The sequence below is a fragment of the Leuresthes tenuis genome, unplaced genomic scaffold (genome assembly GCF_036924035.1).
Source record: "Leuresthes tenuis unplaced genomic scaffold, fLeuTen1.0.hap1 SCAF_1, whole genome shotgun sequence".
NCBI lineage: Eukaryota > Metazoa > Chordata > Actinopteri > Atheriniformes > Atherinopsidae > Leuresthes > Leuresthes tenuis.
This window is the reverse complement of record NW_027325355.1, coordinates 44,275,079-44,287,542: the sequence shown is the minus strand read 5'-3', so window position 1 is coordinate 44,287,542 and position 12,464 is coordinate 44,275,079. Positions and strand designations below refer to the sequence as shown.

Here is a 12,464-nt window from a genome sequence, read left to right as displayed (position 1 = left end):
AAGGCTGATGTGTAGCGGGCATATCATCTTCTCTGATGTGATCATTCTCTGCAACTGAAACTGAGGCTCTCAGATCACTTCGTGTCAGCCAACAAAACAGCAGCAGCTGAAGATGACCAACTTCCTCATGTGTCACAGGGTGATCAGACGTTGCAACAAAAGACATGCAGGTGGTAGAGAGAAGAGAAAAAGCTTACAGCACCTGGTATTCCGAAGTGGTCTCCCATCCAAGTACTAACCAGGCCCAACCCTGCTTTTCTTCCAAGATCAGACGAGGTCAGGTATATTCAGGGTGGTGCGGCCGTAAGCAACACTATCGGTGACAAATGTGCATTATATAGGTACTGGAATCATACACTTCCTCTGTGTAACCAGATAATTGCCGAAAAAGGCTGACTTGTAGTTGGTTCATCTTCCTCCTTGATGTGATTATTCTCTTCAGCTGAAACTGAGACTCTCAGATCACCTCGTGTCTATCAACAAAGCAGCAGCAGCTGAAGATGACCAACTTCTTCACGTGTCACAGGGTGATCAGACGTTGCAACAAAAGACATGCAGGTGGTAGAGAGAAGAGAAAAAGCTTACAGCACCTGGTATTCCCAAGCTGTCTCCCATCCAAGTACTAACCAGGTACAACCTTCTTGGTGTCCGAGATCAGACGAGGTCGGGCTTATTCAGGGTGGTGTGGCCGTAAGCAACAATGTCTCTGACAAATGTGCATTATATAGGTACTGGAATCATACGGTTCCTCTATGCAACCAGATAATGGCCGAGAAAGGCTGATGTGTAGCGGGCAAATCATCTTCTCTGATGTGATCATTCTCTGCAACTGAAACTGAGACTCTCAGATCACTTTGTGTCAGCCAACAAAGCAGCAGCAGCTGAAGATGACCAACTTCCTCATGTGTCACAGGGTGATCAGACGTTGCAACAAAAGACATGCAGGTTGTAGAGAGAAGAGAAAATGCTTACAGCACCTGGTATTCCCAAGCAGTCTCCCATCCAAGTACTAAGCAGGTTCAACCCTGCTTGGCTTCCAAGATCAGACGAGGTCGGGTATGTTCAGGGTGGTGTGGCCGTAAGCAACAATGGGTCTGACAAAAGTGCATTATATAAGTACAGGAATCATACGGTTCCTCTATGTAACCAGATAATTGCTGAGAAAGGCTGATGTGTAGTCGGCACATCTTCTTCCCTGACGTGATTATTCTCTTCAGTTGAAACTGAGACTCTCAGATCACTTCGTGTCTTCCAACAAAGCAGCAGCAGCTGAAGATGGCCAACTTCCTCATGTGTCACAGGGTGATCAGACGTTGCAACAAAAGACATGCAGGTGGTCGAGAGAAGAGAAAACGCTTACAGCACCTGGTATTCCCAAGCAGTCTCCCATTAAAGTACTAACCAGGCCCAACCCTCCTTGGCTTCCGAGATCAGACGAGGTCGGGCTTATTCAGGGTGGTGTGGCCGTAAGGAACAATTTCTGTGACAAATGTGCATTATATAGGTACTGGAATCATACAATTCCTCTATGTAACCAGATAATTGCAGAGAAAGGCTGACTTGTTATGGGCACATCTTCTTCCCTGATGTGATTATTCTCTGCAGCTGAAACTGAGACTCTCAGATCACTTCGTGTCTGCCAACAAAGCAGCAGCAGCTGAAGATGACCAACTTCCTCATGTGTCACAGGGTGATCAGACGTTGCAACAAAAGACATGCAGGTGGTCGAGAGAAGACAAAAAGCTTACAGCTCCTGGTATTCCCAAGCGGTCTCCCATTTAAGTACTAACCAGGCCCAACCCTCCTTGGCTACCGAGATCAGACGAGGTCGGGCATGTTCAGGGTGGTGTGGCCGTAAGCAACAATGTCTGTGACAAATGTGCATTATATAGGTACTGGAATCATACGGTTCCTCTATGTAACCAGATAATTGCCGAGAAAGGCTGACTTGTAGTGGGCAAATCTTCTTCCCTCATGTGATCATTCTCTGCAGCTGAAACTGAGACTCTCAGATCACTTCGTGTCTGCCAACAAAGCAGCAGCAGCTGAAGATGACCACCTTCCTCATGTGTCACAGGGTGATCAGACGTTGCAACAAAAGACATGCAGGTGGTCGAGAGAAGAGAAAAAGCTTACAGCACCTGGTATTCCCAAGAGGTCTTCCATCCAAGTACTAACCACGCCCAACCCTCCTTGGCTTCCGAGATCAGACGAGGTCGGGTATGTTCAGGGTGGTGTGGCCGTAAGCAACAATGTCTCTGACAAATGTGCATTATATAGGTACTGGAATCATACGGTTCCTCTATGCAACCAGATCATTTCCGAGAAAGGCTGATGTGTAGTGGGCACATCTTCTGCCCTGACGTGATTATTCTCTGCAGCTGAAACTGAGACTCTCAGATCACTTTGTGTCTGCCAACACAGCAGCAGCAGCTGAAGATGACCAACTTCCTCATGTGTCACAGGGTGATCAGACGTTGCAACAAAAGACATGCAGGTGGTAGAGAGAAGAGAATCAGCTTACAGCACCTGGTATTCCCAGATATTCTACCATTCAAGTACTAACCAGGCCCAAACCTGCTTGGCTTCCGAGATCAGACGTGGTCAGGCATATTCAGGGTGGTGTGGCCGTAAGCAACCATAACTGTGACAAATGTGCATTATATAGGTACTGGAATCATACAGTTCCTCTATGTAACCAGATAATTGCCGAGAAAAGCTGATAAGTAGTGGGCACATCTTCTTCCCTGACGTGATTATTCTCTCGAGCTGAAACTGAGACTCTCAGATCACTTTGTGTCTGCCAACAAAGCAGCAGAAGCTGAAGATGACCAACTTCCTCATGTGTCACAGGGTGATCAGACGTTGCAACAAAAGACATGCAGGTGGTACAGAGAAGAGAAAAAGCTTACAGCACCTCGTATTCCGAAGTGGTCTCCCATCCAAATACTAACGAGGCCCAACCCTGCTTTTCTTCCAAGATCAGACGAGGTCAGGTATATTCAGGGTGGTGCGGCCGTAAGCAACAATATCGGTGACAAATGTGCATTATATAGGTACTGGAATCATACACTTCCTCTGTGTAACCAGATAATTGCCGAAAAAGGCTGACTTGTAGTGGGCACATCATCTTCCTCCTTGATGTGATTATTCTCTTCAGCTGAAACTGAGACTCTCAGATCACCTCGTGTCTATCAACAAAGCAGCAGCAGCTGAAGATGACCAACTTCTTCACGTGTCACAGGGTGATCAGACGTTGCAACAAAAGACATGCAGGTGGTAGAGAGAAGAGAAAAAGCTTACAGCACCTGGTATTCCCAAGCTGTCTCCCATCCAAGTACTAACCAGGTACAACCTTCTTGGTGTCCGAGATCAGACGAGGTCGGGCTTATTCAAGGTGGTGTGGCCGTAAGCAACAATGTCTCTGACAAATGTGCATTATATAGGTATTGGAATCATACGGTTCCTCTATGCAACCAGATAATTGCCGAGAAAGGCTGATGTGTAGCGGGCAAATCATCTTCTCTGATGTGATCATTCTCTGCAACCGAAACTGAGACTCTCAGATCACTTTGTGTCAGCCAACAAAGCAGCAGCAGCTGAAGATGACCAACTTCCTCATGTGTCACAGGGTGATCAGACGTTGCAACAAAAGACATGCAGGTTGTAGAGAGAAGAGAAAACGCTTACAGCACCTGGTATTCCCAAGCAGTCTCCCATCCAAGTACTAAGCAGGTTCAACCCTGCTTGGCTTCCGAGATCAGACGAGGTCGGGTATGTTCAGGGTGGTGTGGCCGTAAGCAACAATGTGTCTGACAAAAGTGCATTATATAAGTACAGGAATCATACGGTTCCTCTATGTAACCAGATAATTGCTGAGAAAGGCTGATGTGTAGTGGGCACATCTTCTTCCCTGACGTGATTATTCTCTTCAGTTGAAACTGAGACTCTCAGATCACTTCGTGTCTTCCAACAAAGCAGCAGCAGCTGAAGATGGCCAACTTCCTCATGTGTCACAGGGTGATCAGACGTTGCAAGAAAAGACATGCAGGTTGTAGAGAGAAGAGAAAACGCTTACAGCACCTGGTATTCCCAAGCAGTCTCCCATTAAAGTACTAACCAGGCCCAACCCTCCTTGGCTTCCGAGATCAGACGAGGTCGGGCTTATTCAGGGTGGTGTGGCCGTAAGGAACAATTTCTGTGACAAATGTGCATTATATAGGTACTGGAATCATACAATTCCTCTATGTAACCAGATAATTGCAGAGAAAGGCTGACTTGTTATGGGCACATCTTCTTCCCTGATGTGATCATTCTCTGCAGCTGAAACTGAGACTCTCAGATCACTTCGTGTCTGCCAACACAGCAGCAGCAGCTGAAGATGACCAACTTCCTCATGTGTCACAGGGTGATCAGACGTTGCAACAAAAGACATGCAGGTGGTCGAGAGAAGACAAAAAGCTTACAGCTCCTGGTATTCCCAAGTGGTCTCCCATCCAAGTACTAACCAGGCCCAACCCTCCTTGGCTACCGAGATCAGACGAGGTCGGGCATGTTCAGGGTGGTGTGGCCGTAAGCAACAATGTCTGTGACAAATGTGCATTATATAGGTACTGGAATCATACGGTTCCTCTATGTAACCAGATAATTGCCGAGAAAGGCTGACTTGTAGTGGGTTCATCTTCTTCCCTCATGTGATCATTCTCTGCAGCTGAAACTGAGACTCTCAGATCACTTCGTGTCTGCCAACAAAGCAGCAGAAGCTGAAGATGACCACCTTCCTCATGTGTCACAGGGTGATCAGACGTTGCAACAAAAGACATGCAGGTGGTCGAGAGAAGAGAAAACGCTTACAGCACCTGGTATTCCCAAGCAGTCTCCCATTAAAGTACTAACCAGGCCCAACCCTCCTTGGCTTCCGAGATCAGACGAGGTCGGGCTTATTCAGGGTGGTGTGGCCGTAAGGAACAATTTCTGTGACAAATGTGCATTATATAGGTACTGGAATCATACAATTCCTCTATGTAACCAGATAATTGCAGAGAAAGGCTGACTTGTTATGGGCACATCTTCTTCCCTGATGTGATTATTCTCTGCAGCTGAAACTGAGACTCTCAGATCACTTCGTGTCTGCCAACAAAGCAGCAGCAGCTGAAGATGACCAACTTCCTCATGTGTCACAGGGTGATCAGACGTTGCAACAAAAGACATGCAGGTGGTCGAGAGAAGACAAAAAGCTTACAGCTCCTGGTATTCCCAAGCGGTCTCCCATTTAAGTACTAACCAGGCCCAACCCTCCTTGGCTACCGAGATCAGACGAGGTCGGGCATGTTCAGGGTGGTGTGGCCGTAAGCAACAATGTCTGTGACAAATGTGCATTATATAGGTACTGGAATCATACGGTTCCTCTATGTAACCAGATAATTGCCGAGAAAGGCTGACTTGTAGTGGGCAAATCTTCTTCCCTCATGTGATCATTCTCTGCAGCTGAAACTGAGACTCTCAGATCACTTCGTGTCTGCCAACAAAGCAGCAGCAGCTGAAGATGACCACCTTCCTCATGTGTCACAGGGTGATCAGACGTTGCAACAAAAGACATGCAGGTGGTCGAGAGAAGAGAAAAAGCTTACAGCACCTGGTATTCCCAAGAGGTCTTCCATCCAAGTACTAACCACGCCCAACCCTCCTTGGCTTCCGAGATCAGACGAGGTCGGGTATGTTCAGGGTGGTGTGGCCGTAAGCAACAATGTCTCTGACAAATGTGCATTATATAGGTACTGGAATCATACGGTTCCTCTATGCAACCAGATCATTTCCGAGAAAGGCTGATGTGTAGTGGGCACATCTTCTGCCCTGACGTGATTATTCTCTGCAGCTGAAACTGAGACTCTCAGATCACTTTGTGTCTGCCAACACAGCAGCAGCAGCTGAAGATGACCAACTTCCTCATGTGTCACAGGGTGATCAGACGTTGCAACAAAAGACATGCAGGTGGTAGAGAGAAGAGAATCAGCTTACAGCACCTGGTATTCCCAGATATTCTACCATTCAAGTACTAACCAGGCCCAAACCTGCTTGGCTTCCGAGATCAGACGTGGTCAGGCATATTCAGGGTGGTGTGGCCGTAAGCAACCATAACTGTGACAAATGTGCATTATATAGGTACTGGAATCATACAGTTCCTCTATGTAACCAGATAATTGCCGAGAAAAGCTGATAAGTAGTGGGCACATCTTCTTCCCTGACGTGATTATTCTCTCGAGCTGAAACTGAGACTCTCAGATCACTTTGTGTCTGCCAACAAAGCAGCAGAAGCTGAAGATGACCAACTTCCTCATGTGTCACAGGGTGATCAGACGTTGCAACAAAAGACATGCAGGTGGTACAGAGAAGAGAAAAAGCTTACAGCACCTCGTATTCCGAAGTGGTCTCCCATCCAAATACTAACGAGGCCCAACCCTGCTTTTCTTCCAAGATCAGACGAGGTCAGGTATATTCAGGGTGGTGCGGCCGTAAGCAACAATATCGGTGACAAATGTGCATTATATAGGTACTGGAATCATACACTTCCTCTGTGTAACCAGATAATTGCCGAAAAAGGCTGACTTGTAGTGGGCACATCATCTTCCTCCTTGATGTGATTATTCTCTTCAGCTGAAACTGAGACTCTCAGATCACCTCGTGTCTATCAACAAAGCAGCAGCAGCTGAAGATGACCAACTTCTTCACGTGTCACAGGGTGATCAGACGTTGCAACAAAAGACATGCAGGTGGTAGAGAGAAGAGAAAAAGCTTACAGCACCTGGTATTCCCAAGCTGTCTCCCATCCAAGTACTAACCAGGTACAACCTTCTTGGTGTCCGAGATCAGACGAGGTCGGGCTTATTCAAGGTGGTGTGGCCGTAAGCAACAATGTCTCTGACAAATGTGCATTATATAGGTATTGGAATCATACGGTTCCTCTATGCAACCAGATAATTGCCGAGAAAGGCTGATGTGTAGCGGGCAAATCATCTTCTCTGATGTGATCATTCTCTGCAACCGAAACTGAGACTCTCAGATCACTTTGTGTCAGCCAACAAAGCAGCAGCAGCTGAAGATGACCAACTTCCTCATGTGTCACAGGGTGATCAGACGTTGCAACAAAAGACATGCAGGTTGTAGAGAGAAGAGAAAACGCTTACAGCACCTGGTATTCCCAAGCAGTCTCCCATCCAAGTACTAAGCAGGTTCAACCCTGCTTGGCTTCCGAGATCAGACGAGGTCGGGTATGTTCAGGGTGGTGTGGCCGTAAGCAACAATGTGTCTGACAAAAGTGCATTATATAAGTACAGGAATCATACGGTTCCTCTATGTAACCAGATAATTGCTGAGAAAGGCTGATGTGTAGTGGGCACATCTTCTTCCCTGACGTGATTATTCTCTTCAGTTGAAACTGAGACTCTCAGATCACTTCGTGTCTTCCAACAAAGCAGCAGCAGCTGAAGATGGCCAACTTCCTCATGTGTCACAGGGTGATCAGACGTTGCAAGAAAAGACATGCAGGTTGTAGAGAGAAGAGAAAACGCTTACAGCACCTGGTATTCCCAAGCAGTCTCCCATTAAAGTACTAACCAGGCCCAACCCTCCTTGGCTTCCGAGATCAGACGAGGTCGGGCTTATTCAGGGTGGTGTGGCCGTAAGGAACAATTTCTGTGACAAATGTGCATTATATAGGTACTGGAATCATACAATTCCTCTATGTAACCAGATAATTGCAGAGAAAGGCTGACTTGTTATGGGCACATCTTCTTCCCTGATGTGATCATTCTCTGCAGCTGAAACTGAGACTCTCAGATCACTTCGTGTCTGCCAACACAGCAGCAGCAGCTGAAGATGACCAACTTCCTCATGTGTCACAGGGTGATCAGACGTTGCAACAAAAGACATGCAGGTGGTCGAGAGAAGACAAAAAGCTTACAGCTCCTGGTATTCCCAAGTGGTCTCCCATCCAAGTACTAACCAGGCCCAACCCTCCTTGGCTACCGAGATCAGACGAGGTCGGGCATGTTCAGGGTGGTGTGGCCGTAAGCAACAATGTCTGTGACAAATGTGCATTATATAGGTACTGGAATCATACGGTTCCTCTATGTAACCAGATAATTGCCGAGAAAGGCTGACTTGTAGTGGGTTCATCTTCTTCCCTCATGTGATCATTCTCTGCAGCTGAAACTGAGACTCTCAGATCACTTCGTGTCTGCCAACAAAGCAGCAGAAGCTGAAGATGACCACCTTCCTCATGTGTCACAGGGTGATCAGACGTTGCAACAAAAGACATGCAGGTGGTCGAGAGAAAAGAAAAAGCTTACAGCACCTGGTATTCCCAAGAGGTCTCCCATCCAAGTACTAACCACGCCCAACCCTCCTTGGCTTCCGAGATCAGACGAGGTCGGGTATGTTCAGGGTGGTGTGGCCGTAAGCAACAATGCCTCTGACAAATGTGCATTATATAGGTACTGGAATCATACGGTTCCTCTATGCAACCAGATCATTTCCGAGAAAGGCTGATGTGTAGTGGGCACATCTTCTTCCCTGACGTGATTATTCTCTGCAGCTGAAACTGAGACTCTCAGATCACTTTGTGTCTGCCAACAAAGCAGCAGCAGCTGAAGATGACCAACTTCCTCATGTGTCACAGGGTGATCAGACGTTGCAACAAAAGACATGGAGGTGGTAGAGAGAAGAGAATCAGCTTACAGCACCTGGTATTCCCAGATAGTCCACCATCCAAGTACTAACCAGGCCCAACCCTGCTTTTCTTCCAAGATCAGACGAGGTCAGGCATATTCAGGGTGGTGCGGCCGTAAGCAACAATAGCTGTGACAAATGTGCATTATATAGGTACTGGAATCATACACTTCTTCTATGTAACCAGATAATTGCAGAGAAAGGCTGACTTGTAGTGGGCACATCTTCTTCCCTGACGTGATTATTCTCTGTAGCTGAAACTGAGACTCTCAGATCACTTTGTGTCTGCCAACAAAGCAGCAGCAGCTGAAGATGACCAACTTCCTCATGTGTCACAGGGTGATCAGACGTTGCAACAAAAGACATGCAGGTGGTAGAGAGAAGAGAAGAAGCTTACAGCACCTGGTATTCCCAGATAGTCCACCATCCAAGTACTAACCAGGCCCAACCCTGCTTTTCTTCCAAGATCAGACGAGGTCAGGCATATTCAGGGTGGTGCGGCCGTAAGCAACAATAGCTGTGACAAATGTGCATTATATAGGTACTGGAATCATACACTTCTTCTATGTAACCAGATAATTGCAGAGAAAGGCTGACTTGTAGTGGGCACATCTTCTTCCCTGACGTGATTATTCTCTGTAGCTGAAACTGAGACTCTCAGATCACTTTGTGTCTGCCAACAAAGCAGCAGCAGCTGAAGATGACCAACTTCCTCATGTGTCACAGGGTGATCAGACGTTGCAACAAAAGACATGCAGGTGGTAGAGAGAAGAGAAGAAGCTTACAGCACCTGGTATTCCCAAGCAGTCTCCCATCCAAGCACTAAGCAGGCTCAACCCTGCTTGGCTTCCGAGATCATACGAGGTCGGGCATGTTCAGGGTGGTGTGGCCGTAAGCAACAATGTCTCTGACAAATGTGCATTATATAGGTACTGGAAGCATACGGTTCCTCTATGCAACCAGATAATTGCCGAGAAAGGCTGATGTGTAGCGGGCATATAATCTTCTCTGATGTGATCATTCTCTTCAGCTGAAACTGAGACTCTCAGATCACTTCGTGTCTGCCAACAAAGCAGCAGAAGCTGAAGATGACCAACTTCCTCATGTGTCACAGGGTGATCAGACGTTGCAACAAAAGACATGCAGGTGGTAGAGAGAAGAGAAGAAGCTTACATCACCTGGTATTCCGAAGTGGTCTCCCATCCAAATACTAACGAGGCCCAACCCTGCTTTTCTTCCAAGATCAGACGAGGTCAGGTATATTCAGGGTGGTGCGGCCGTAAGCAACAATATCGGTGACAAATGTGCATTATATAGGTACTGGAATCATACACTTCCTCTGTGTAACCAGATAATTGCCGAAAAAGGCTGACTTGTAGTGGGCACATCATCTTCCTCCTTGATGTGATTATTCTCTTCAGCTGAAACTGAGACTCTCAGATCACCTCGTGTCTATCAACAAAGCAGCAGCAGCTGAAGATGACCAACTTCTTCACGTGTCACAGGGTGATCAGACGTTGCAACAAAAGACATGCAGGTGGTAGAGAGAAGAGAAAAAGCTTACAGCACCTGGTATTCCCAAGCTGTCTCCCATCCAAGTACTAACCAGGTACAACCTTCTTGGTGTCCGAGATCAGACGAGGTCGGGCTTATTCAAGGTGGTGTGGCCGTAAGCAACAATGTCTCTGACAAATGTGCATTATATAGGTATTGGAATCATACGGTTCCTCTATGCAACCAGATAATTGCCGAGAAAGGCTGATGTGTAGCGGGCAAATCATCTTCTCTGATGTGATCATTCTCTGCAACCGAAACTGAGACTCTCAGATCACTTTGTGTCAGCCAACAAAGCAGCAGCAGCTGAAGATGACCAACTTCCTCATGTGTCACAGGGTGATCAGACGTTGCAACAAAAGACATGCAGGTTGTAGAGAGAAGAGAAAACGCTTACAGCACCTGGTATTCCCAAGCAGTCTCCCATCCAAGTACTAAGCAGGTTCAACCCTGCTTGGCTTCCGAGATCAGACGAGGTCGGGTATGTTCAGGGTGGTGTGGCCGTAAGCAACAATGTGTCTGACAAAAGTGCATTATATAAGTACAGGAATCATACGGTTCCTCTATGTAACCAGATAATTGCTGAGAAAGGCTGATGTGTAGTGGGCACATCTTCTTCCCTGACGTGATTATTCTCTTCAGTTGAAACTGAGACTCTCAGATCACTTCGTGTCTTCCAACAAAGCAGCAGCAGCTGAAGATGGCCAACTTCCTCATGTGTCACAGGGTGATCAGACGTTGCAAGAAAAGACATGCAGGTTGTAGAGAGAAGAGAAAACGCTTACAGCACCTGGTATTCCCAAGCAGTCTCCCATTAAAGTACTAACCAGGCCCAACCCTCCTTGGCTTCCGAGATCAGACGAGGTCGGGCTTATTCAGGGTGGTGTGGCCGTAAGGAACAATTTCTGTGACAAATGTGCATTATATAGGTACTGGAATCATACAATTCCTCTATGTAACCAGATAATTGCAGAGAAAGGCTGACTTGTTATGGGCACATCTTCTTCCCTGATGTGATCATTCTCTGCAGCTGAAACTGAGACTCTCAGATCACTTCGTGTCTGCCAACACAGCAGCAGCAGCTGAAGATGACCAACTTCCTCATGTGTCACAGGGTGATCAGACGTTGCAACAAAAGACATGCAGGTGGTCGAGAGAAGACAAAAAGCTTACAGCTCCTGGTATTCCCAAGTGGTCTCCCATCCAAGTACTAACCAGGCCCAACCCTCCTTGGCTACCGAGATCAGACGAGGTCGGGCATGTTCAGGGTGGTGTGGCCGTAAGCAACAATGTCTGTGACAAATGTGCATTATATAGGTACTGGAATCATACGGTTCCTCTATGTAACCAGATAATTGCCGAGAAAGGCTGACTTGTAGTGGGTTCATCTTCTTCCCTCATGTGATCATTCTCTGCAGCTGAAACTGAGACTCTCAGATCACTTCGTGTCTGCCAACAAAGCAGCAGAAGCTGAAGATGACCACCTTCCTCATGTGTCACAGGGTGATCAGACGTTGCAACAAAAGACATGCAGGTGGTCGAGAGAAAAGAAAAAGCTTACAGCACCTGGTATTCCCAAGAGGTCTCCCATCCAAGTACTAACCACGCCCAACCCTCCTTGGCTTCCGAGATCAGACGAGGTCGGGTATGTTCAGGGTGGTGTGGCCGTAAGCAACAATGTCTCTGACAAATGTGCATTATATAGGTACTGGAATCATACGGTTCCTCTATGCAACCAGATCATTTCCGAGAAAGGCTGATGTGTAGTGGGCACATCTTCTTCCCTGACGTGATTATTCTCTGCAGCTGAAACTGAGACTCTCAGATCACTTTGTGTCTGCCAACAAAGCAGCAGCAGCTGAAGATGACCAACTTCCTCATGTGTCACAGGGTGATCAGACGTTGCAACAAAAGACATGGAGGTGGTAGAGAGAAGAGAATCAGCTTACAGCACCTGGTATTCCCAGATAGTCCACCATCCAAGTACTAACCAGGCCCAACCCTGCTTTTCTTCCAAGATCAGACGAGGTCAGGCATATTCAGGGTGGTGCGGCCGTAAGCAACAATAGCTGTGACAAATGTGCATTATATAGGTACTGGAATCATACACTTCTTCTATGTAACCAGATAATTGCAGAGAAAGGCTGACTTGTAGTGGGCACATCTTCTTCCCTGACGTGATT

General features: G+C 47.0%; 2 non-coding genes and 29 pseudogenes across 2 annotated transcripts; all 31 read right to left on the bottom strand.

The window, feature by feature from the left end:
* Positions 1 to 190: 190 nt before the first annotated feature.
* On the bottom strand, positions 191 to 309 carry LOC140300384 (5S ribosomal RNA; annotated as a pseudogene).
* A 656-nt stretch (positions 310 to 965) lies between these two features.
* LOC140280059 (5S ribosomal RNA) lies at positions 966 to 1,084 on the bottom strand (annotated as a pseudogene).
* A 269-nt stretch (positions 1,085 to 1,353) lies between these two features.
* LOC140288608 (5S ribosomal RNA) lies at positions 1,354 to 1,472 on the bottom strand (annotated as a pseudogene).
* Positions 1,473 to 1,741: 269 nt separating this feature from the next.
* LOC140306301 (5S ribosomal RNA) lies at positions 1,742 to 1,860 on the bottom strand (annotated as a pseudogene).
* A 269-nt stretch (positions 1,861 to 2,129) lies between these two features.
* LOC140300528 (5S ribosomal RNA) lies at positions 2,130 to 2,248 on the bottom strand (annotated as a pseudogene).
* Positions 2,249 to 2,517: 269 nt separating this feature from the next.
* On the bottom strand, positions 2,518 to 2,636 carry LOC140292824 (5S ribosomal RNA; annotated as a pseudogene).
* A 269-nt stretch (positions 2,637 to 2,905) lies between these two features.
* LOC140279345 (5S ribosomal RNA) lies at positions 2,906 to 3,024 on the bottom strand (annotated as a pseudogene).
* A 272-nt stretch (positions 3,025 to 3,296) lies between these two features.
* Positions 3,297 to 3,414, bottom strand: LOC140297011 (5S ribosomal RNA; annotated as a pseudogene).
* Positions 3,415 to 3,683: 269 nt separating this feature from the next.
* LOC140313637 (5S ribosomal RNA) lies at positions 3,684 to 3,802 on the bottom strand (annotated as a pseudogene).
* Positions 3,803 to 4,071: 269 nt separating this feature from the next.
* LOC140288607 (5S ribosomal RNA) lies at positions 4,072 to 4,190 on the bottom strand (annotated as a pseudogene).
* Positions 4,191 to 4,459: 269 nt separating this feature from the next.
* Positions 4,460 to 4,578, bottom strand: LOC140299660 (5S ribosomal RNA; annotated as a pseudogene).
* Positions 4,579 to 4,847: 269 nt separating this feature from the next.
* Positions 4,848 to 4,966, bottom strand: LOC140288606 (5S ribosomal RNA; annotated as a pseudogene).
* Positions 4,967 to 5,235: 269 nt separating this feature from the next.
* LOC140306290 (5S ribosomal RNA) lies at positions 5,236 to 5,354 on the bottom strand (annotated as a pseudogene).
* A 269-nt stretch (positions 5,355 to 5,623) lies between these two features.
* On the bottom strand, positions 5,624 to 5,742 carry LOC140300527 (5S ribosomal RNA; annotated as a pseudogene).
* Positions 5,743 to 6,011: 269 nt separating this feature from the next.
* Positions 6,012 to 6,130, bottom strand: LOC140292823 (5S ribosomal RNA; annotated as a pseudogene).
* A 269-nt stretch (positions 6,131 to 6,399) lies between these two features.
* Positions 6,400 to 6,518, bottom strand: LOC140279338 (5S ribosomal RNA; annotated as a pseudogene).
* A 272-nt stretch (positions 6,519 to 6,790) lies between these two features.
* On the bottom strand, positions 6,791 to 6,908 carry LOC140297010 (5S ribosomal RNA; annotated as a pseudogene).
* A 269-nt stretch (positions 6,909 to 7,177) lies between these two features.
* On the bottom strand, positions 7,178 to 7,296 carry LOC140313628 (5S ribosomal RNA; annotated as a pseudogene).
* Positions 7,297 to 7,565: 269 nt separating this feature from the next.
* LOC140288604 (5S ribosomal RNA) lies at positions 7,566 to 7,684 on the bottom strand (annotated as a pseudogene).
* A 269-nt stretch (positions 7,685 to 7,953) lies between these two features.
* LOC140299659 (5S ribosomal RNA) lies at positions 7,954 to 8,072 on the bottom strand (annotated as a pseudogene).
* Positions 8,073 to 8,341: 269 nt separating this feature from the next.
* LOC140298497 (5S ribosomal RNA) lies at positions 8,342 to 8,460 on the bottom strand. Its single transcript, XR_011914138.1, has one exon. It is a non-coding gene; the product is annotated as a 5S ribosomal RNA (ribosomal RNA).
* Positions 8,461 to 8,729: 269 nt separating this feature from the next.
* Positions 8,730 to 8,848, bottom strand: LOC140279051 (5S ribosomal RNA; annotated as a pseudogene).
* Positions 8,849 to 9,117: 269 nt separating this feature from the next.
* On the bottom strand, positions 9,118 to 9,236 carry LOC140279040 (5S ribosomal RNA; annotated as a pseudogene).
* A 269-nt stretch (positions 9,237 to 9,505) lies between these two features.
* On the bottom strand, positions 9,506 to 9,624 carry LOC140289128 (5S ribosomal RNA; annotated as a pseudogene).
* A 269-nt stretch (positions 9,625 to 9,893) lies between these two features.
* On the bottom strand, positions 9,894 to 10,012 carry LOC140295307 (5S ribosomal RNA; annotated as a pseudogene).
* Positions 10,013 to 10,284: 272 nt separating this feature from the next.
* On the bottom strand, positions 10,285 to 10,402 carry LOC140297009 (5S ribosomal RNA; annotated as a pseudogene).
* Positions 10,403 to 10,671: 269 nt separating this feature from the next.
* Positions 10,672 to 10,790, bottom strand: LOC140313617 (5S ribosomal RNA; annotated as a pseudogene).
* A 269-nt stretch (positions 10,791 to 11,059) lies between these two features.
* LOC140288603 (5S ribosomal RNA) lies at positions 11,060 to 11,178 on the bottom strand (annotated as a pseudogene).
* A 269-nt stretch (positions 11,179 to 11,447) lies between these two features.
* Positions 11,448 to 11,566, bottom strand: LOC140299657 (5S ribosomal RNA; annotated as a pseudogene).
* Positions 11,567 to 11,835: 269 nt separating this feature from the next.
* LOC140298496 (5S ribosomal RNA) lies at positions 11,836 to 11,954 on the bottom strand. Its single transcript, XR_011914137.1, has one exon. It is a non-coding gene; the product is annotated as a 5S ribosomal RNA (ribosomal RNA).
* Positions 11,955 to 12,223: 269 nt separating this feature from the next.
* On the bottom strand, positions 12,224 to 12,342 carry LOC140279029 (5S ribosomal RNA; annotated as a pseudogene).
* Positions 12,343 to 12,464: the final 122 nt, after the last annotated feature.